This window comes from Labrus mixtus, chromosome 1 (assembly GCF_963584025.1).
Source record: "Labrus mixtus chromosome 1, fLabMix1.1, whole genome shotgun sequence".
Classification (NCBI taxonomy): Eukaryota; Metazoa; Chordata; class Actinopteri; order Labriformes; family Labridae; genus Labrus; species Labrus mixtus.
The window spans coordinates 11,420,838-11,427,831 of NC_083612.1; positions in this window are offsets into that span (position 1 = coordinate 11,420,838).

The following is a 6,994-nucleotide window of genomic DNA, read 5'->3' on the forward strand; positions in this document are numbered from 1 at the left end:
CAGTAACATTTCTACCCCACCAACTATTTTTTGATAATTAATTCCCAGGTATACAGTATACATTTGATTCTGCATGTATGTGTAAATCTTAAAGTACAAAATATGTAGAAACAATCTCCCATTTTTTAAGGCAATGCAGCTGTAGTGTATCATCACAGACTAACCACTCATGCAGTGCATCAAACATTTACATATTCTCCTTGACAGTTGCTGAAATTTCCAGATATCCCCTCGACTGACCCTGCATTTTCTAACTCGTTCCTCTTCTAGACTACAAAACCCCAAAGATGAAAAAAAAAAAGCTTGTAGAGGAAAATATCAATGGCTGGATTTCTTCTGAGAATTTGGTTCAAAACACAATTACAATGGATTATATCATATGTGGCTACCCTTTAAGCTCAGGAGAGCTGAGTATTCATAGAACTGCAGAATTTCTCCTCTGTTGTCATTGATCGGCTCTACTGTAAAACTGGCACCCTGCAGTAATGATGATAGCACACAGCTGCAGTACAGAATACTGTCATTCCCCTTTTTTTCAAACACCTTCTATATTTAGCTTGGGCCTTGGGTTCTGAAATACTGTTTTATGCAATATGAATCCTGAATAAATGTTGTATAAGACATGGAGGAAGGAAAAGAAAGGGCAGCACTTAACTCTATCTGTTCATACAAGAGAACATTTTGTTTGTATTTATCTCATCCAGGGGAACACAAAAGTCCAAGTAAATACTGTTTTTTATTCTTCATGCCTTGATCTTGGAGCCTGTCCACTTACATTGTAAAGAAATCTATGTCCTTGTATTACAAAATTCTGCCAATGATCTTCTTACTTACCAAGAAACAATTTAAACATGAATGCAGTACTTACAATACAACAATATGATCAACTGTGTTTTATGCGATGAGCCATAGCCAATTACAGAGCACTGTCTGGGGAAATAAGGCTCGGCTCAAGCTCAGCTTTGTCAAGTTCAGAAGCTGATGAATAAGAGAGCCTATGGAAGATGTAGAAGCCCATCGGTTCAAGCACTAACAGCAATCAGTCAAATGTTAAATCAAATCTAGACCCAACAAGCAGTTATTATCAGTCATATTACCAGTGTTGCATTACCTACTTTCTTGGGAGCAGTCAAGATTAATATGATTAAAAGGACATAAGAGCATTAGTCTGCGTCTTTTAAGGACACAGCTGATGTTATTATTGCCAGGTTTCCTGGGCCATCGAATGATCTGCTTGTGAATTATATTTCTTGTGTATTTGTCAAATCTTAAACATGAACAAAGTGTACTCCGGGGGCCTTGAGAGATGAGAAATGTGAAGGTTTGCATATCATTGTACAAAGAGTCCAATGGTAGTATCACGGGCACTCTGAGTAGATGGAGTTGTTACTGAAATAAAACATTTTATGGGCTGTGCAGCATTCGTTATACGACATCTTACTGATTCAGCTTGTCAGACTAGCGTGTTCAAAAGTCACACATTATTATGCACATGACTGCTACCCCAATAATCTTTAATGCTTTTTTTCCCATAAGAACATGATTGTGTATTGGACTGTGAGTTTAATCAAAGCCTTCCAGTGGACAGCAGAGCTTTGGCTGAAGGCATCCATTATGGAGATGGACAAAAATGTGCTTGTTTGCTAGAACACTCACTATATCAGCTTATATATGATGATAATATTTCTATGTGTTATTTAAAGGTTTGATATGTGCCTCTATGTTAACGTGTGTATTGTTGTTTGTTTCTGTTGTTTTTATTTATTGATTCTACTGCAGAGGCAGCTCCATGTGTGCAGCACTCAATGTCACCAAAGAGACATTAATTGTATAATATCTTATTGCATCGTATTGTAACGTACCAAACCGTATCGTACCGTTTCTTACCGTATCATATCATATTGTATCATTTCGGTTTGTATCAAATTGTACTTTGTCGCGTTGCACATAAGGCACCTTATCATATCATATTGTCTCGTATTGTCTCATATCGTACCGTATCTTATCGTATCATATCCCATTGCTGTTGTTAAAGGTCTAGATGATGAGCCCTGGGGACTTGGCATTATGGTAATAAATCAACTACATGTTACTAAATATGTTTATCACCAATCTGAAAGCCCTTTCTCACCACTGCTCCTTGTATGCTCGGGTTGGTTGGTCTGCCTTGTCTGCCCAGAATAAACCACTGGCATATGTTTATTCATAAGGGTATTCTCGGTCTGCTTCCATCCTACCTACAGAGCTGCATACTTTTTAAAAAAAGTACTGGAAGTTACCATCTTTGCTCGCAGGATTGACACCTTTTAACCATCCCTAAAGCCCGTGCTGAATTAGGAATAATGGCTTTCAAGTGTGCTGCTCCCTCTTCTTTGAATCTGTTGCAAGATACCTTAAATCTTCGGGAGCTGGTTTCCTTGAATGTTTTTAAAGGACTTCTTAATGAGCTGGAGGCAGAAATATCTGACTGTAGATGTTTTCACTCACTCGTGTTGCCCTTTTTGATCGCCTCGTTGCTGATGACTTACGACAGATTTTGATGAATGGTTCATTTTGTGATTGCTTTATTTATTTATTATTGTTGTTAAGTGTTTTATGTCTGAAACCCTATAATTGTGCTGCTGGCTGTCTTGGCCAGGACTCTCTTGTAAAAGAGAGTTTTAATCTCGGTTAGAGTTTTTCCTGGTTAAATAAAGGTTAAATAAAAAAGAAAATGACAGTGAAAAGTGTTCATTAGGCAGGTTACAGGTTAAGGAAAGTGTGCTGTGCAGTCACAACCAGCAGTGGTGCATCATGTAGTTAAAGCACTTGAGGCTGGAATAGACAAGCTATTCAGATGTTACTAAGTACAGTAAGTTACAAGGAGTGTTAGGAAGGAGTTGCATCAGCCTGGAAATTATGTCATAATATCACGTTACTGTTTTAATTTTGCTTTAATGCGCATGTTTCCCTGGTCATAGAGGCAGAAGAAAAAACAGTGGGTCTAAGCAATCCCAAGGATACAACACATTACTCATGTCTGTTAAGTGGAGCATGATCTGCTTAGTTAAGTAAGAGGGGCAATCCTATGATAATGTTTAACTGGAGACAACACTGCCTGGGTTTCCAGCACTTCTTGATGGTTAGCAAAAGCAGGATAACATTATTTTGGCTCATTTCTTTTACATTTTCTGGCAATGTTGCTCTGTGTCCCCACTCGTATGGCAACAGATTTGCCTGCCCATATTACTGAGGTCAACAAGGATATCAAATCAATATTCACTGGATGAAGAAGATCCGAGTAATCCATAGGAAATCAGATATTTCACGCGTGAATGTGTTTGCAGACATCTTGTCCACTCTCAGTGTGGCACAGATTTTATTTTGTTGGACCGTTGGCAAAACTGAAAATGAGGGAAACAATGCCTCAACGGCTTGGCAGAGATATTTGTAAGACTCTGTGCCTCAGCTCTGTGTAAGCCCAGTCAACATTCTCAGCACTCTCAGATGTGCATTGTGTTGGAGTTTTTTTTTTTGTTGTCTCGTCTTGTGCTATGGAGCAGAAGCAGTCCCTTCCTATCCTGACATCACCCGGCACGGCCCTGTCTGGAATGGGAGATGAGCGACTGCAGGGAAGAAAAGTGAGAGCCGGAGAGAAGAGGAGCAAGATGACAACAAAGGACTGGGACCGTGATGTATAATGAATAGTGTAAAATAACACATAAAAATGAACCGGGTGTTTTTTAAAGGGAGAAGACAGGGAGAAGGCAAGAGCAGCAATTGTTTGTACGAGATCGCTACAGGGAGAAACTGCAGAGAGTGTTGCGGTTCTGAGCACAGAGATGTGGACTCACAAGCAGGACTCGGAGGCAGAGCAGTTGAAAGCAATCAATCATTTACTTGGTGAGAGTTCAAAGCAGAGTTTGGCAACAGGCAATCAGTCAGTGAGGGCGAACTGAGCAGGCACGGGGACAGACAAGAAACAGGGATGAAGGGTGGAAAGCTAAAACTGGGTAGTACTTTAGACGATCAAGCAAACGACTGGGGAGAGAGAGATATATGCAGGGGATTGGCGGGAACTCACAGAGGGCAACCCCGGGGCAAACTATCTAATAAAGAAGTCATTGTGACAATAACTGAACAAGTGTCTTACTGAAGACACTGTGACTCACTGTGTTTCCATTTATATCATTTCTTGCAAAGCTGCCACAGTAATTAGATCAAGTCTATGAGTGGATCAAAGGCCAACGCTTGACACAAAATTCTCATAGTTCTGCAGTAACAGCCACCCCATTTTCTCTCACAAGTCATCCAGAACAGCAGCTGGGTTTTGTGGCCCAACATATAAAAAGGGTGCTGTGGGCACTCCTCTACATCATCTCCTGAGACTGTTTTCCAATTATTAACTTGTTATGGTGTAGAAGTCAGGTGATGCAGTATAAAAAAAAATGCAAGGTCATTTGAGGCAGTTGTTGGGGGCAGTGTGTCGATAAACACCAGGGGCCTCTGTTTACGTTCCGTTTACAACGTTATTTGGCCCATAGGTTGCAGCATGTGGCGCATTTATAGTAATTTGCATAGTTATCAATGGGAGGAGACAAGGCGGGGCCAAGTGGCACATGCAGCTGCGCTCAGTTTCACGTTAATTGGGAAGAAAGTTCCAAAACTGAGGTGCCACAACCTCAAAAGCACAGTCTCCTTTTGTTTTCAGCCTCGCGCGAGGTCAACCAGCAGACACTGGTCAGAGGACCTCAGGGACCTGATGGTGTTATATGGCCTCAGCAGCTCAGTGACGTAAGCCGGAGCTTTACCATGCCCAGCTCTAAACACAAAAACAAGAACTTTAAACTGCATTCTGAAACAGATGGGGAGCCAGTGTAAAGACACAAGGATAGGTGTGACATGAGACGGTCTAGATGATTTAGTCAGCAGGTTAGCAGCAGCATTTTTATGTTATGTAATGAGTAAAAGTGTTGGTGCTCAACCTTATGAATTCATTTTTGTTTCTATGTATAATTAGAGTGTTTCGCAACCCAAGTCCACGTTAAGTCTAAAAGTCCTGAAATGTGAAAGCCTTTTTTTTTTTTTTAAAGGTTAATTTTTGGGCTTTCTTTGTCTCTATTATTAGGACAGTGGATAGAGTCAGAAATCTGGGAGAGAAAGAGATGACATGTGGGAAAGGAGCCACAGGTCGGGTTCAAACCGAGGTCGCCTGCTTGAATGACTATAGCCTCTGTACATGGGGCACACGCACTAACCACTATGCTACCGGCGCCCCGACAAGTGAAATCTTTGTCGACAAGCATTATTTTAAAAATCTTAAGAGATTCCACTGAAATATAACAGTTTTGTGTTGGTAACTGAACATTGCATTTTCATTATAACTAACACGATTCCAATCCGTGCATGGGCTGAACTGACAGTGGAGTCGCGCCTAGATCCTCATTTTTGAATAATAGGGGCACGGAGTGTATAGAGTGTGAGAATAAGTCATAACTATTTAAGATATTTTCAAGCCACTAGGGATCCAAGAGTTCAATGCCTTTACCAACATTTTCATGAAATGTACTAGGTTTTAATGCTGCATGCCTCTAAACCTTTAAATGTGAATAAAAATTTATTTAAAAAAAAACCCACTTCAAATTGTGAAGCCAAAAAGCAAATTTGCCTGAAGAGTATTTTTGATTTGGCTTAGGGGTGAGGCACAATCTAATAAACAGCAGTTGAAGATGTGGAGGGACAAAACATACTCATTCACTTTTTTTTTTAATGGATGCTGGAAGCGTGAGAGCTCTCCATTTATACTTGGAAAGTTGTGTTGTTTATCGTTTACTTATTGAAAACAAGCACATGGCAAGTGAGGATATGCAAATTGGGAACACAGTTGAGAGGGTTCAACTGAGGCTTAGAGTCTGAGAACAGTAATCTGAGTGAACTTGACTCTGTGGACACATACACATGCAGGAGTGGATAGAAACAACATGAACGAGAGCGCAGTATATTTCAACCGGCAGCCTTTAAGTAATTCTTTAGCGTATACTGATGCACTGTACAGCTCAAATGGTTCAAAGAAGGTGTTAATGGAAATTTTATTTGGAAAAGCCCTCAACGTTGATTGAACTTCCCAGGTGGTATCCAGAAACACCATAAGAATATTAACTCAAACCATACCAGGATTATGCCGCCTGGACTGGCTGTTTTACCATATGCCAAGCTTTTTCATCCATCTTCAAAGGCATATCTCAATTTTAAAGCTTATTTTTGTGTTTCATTTAACGAAATTGCCCTTTCTAGTGGATTAAACCACTTAACCCGGAGGCAGGAAAATGTGGAATAGTTTTTCATTTTTTTCCCCCACACCAAACTTGACATCATTGAGCCAGCCCATTACTGCTTTAAACAATTTGAAGATATATTTAAATCTTAAATTGCAACATGCTTCACTCAGATTAATGTACACAAGCAAACTAGACCACACCTTTTTGTAAATACTAAAATATAGACTGGTATCTGTACTATAGTGTCCAAAGAACGATTGAACATAAATAGTCACCCAATAATAACCCATCATTTAGAAAACCAAAAATACAATTGTATAATTATCACATCAAATGTTGCCTTATTTTATTGAAGAGTCGTAAAAGCATTAGCATAGTGTATTGTGCAATACCAGTAGTTTTTATCAGGTGGAGGAAATCTGCAGCATTATCAAGTTTTTACTTGGCAACAGTCTATCATACTTAACGAACAAAACAGCAAAACAAAAAACAGAACAGCATGGATGTGAAGAGAGGGGCTTATATATAGATTCTTGCAAACAATTTATTTCTCTACTTCAAAAACCTCCCCTGGCTCTATCGATCTAATATATAATGTCCATCCATCCATACATACATTAAAAAACATCAAGTATGTGCTTAACTGGGTCTTTCATGGCCTGTAGCTGTCTATAGTGAATCCACTTTTAGAACTACTCTGCACCACTGACGGCATAAGATGCCCCCAATTTGCAGAC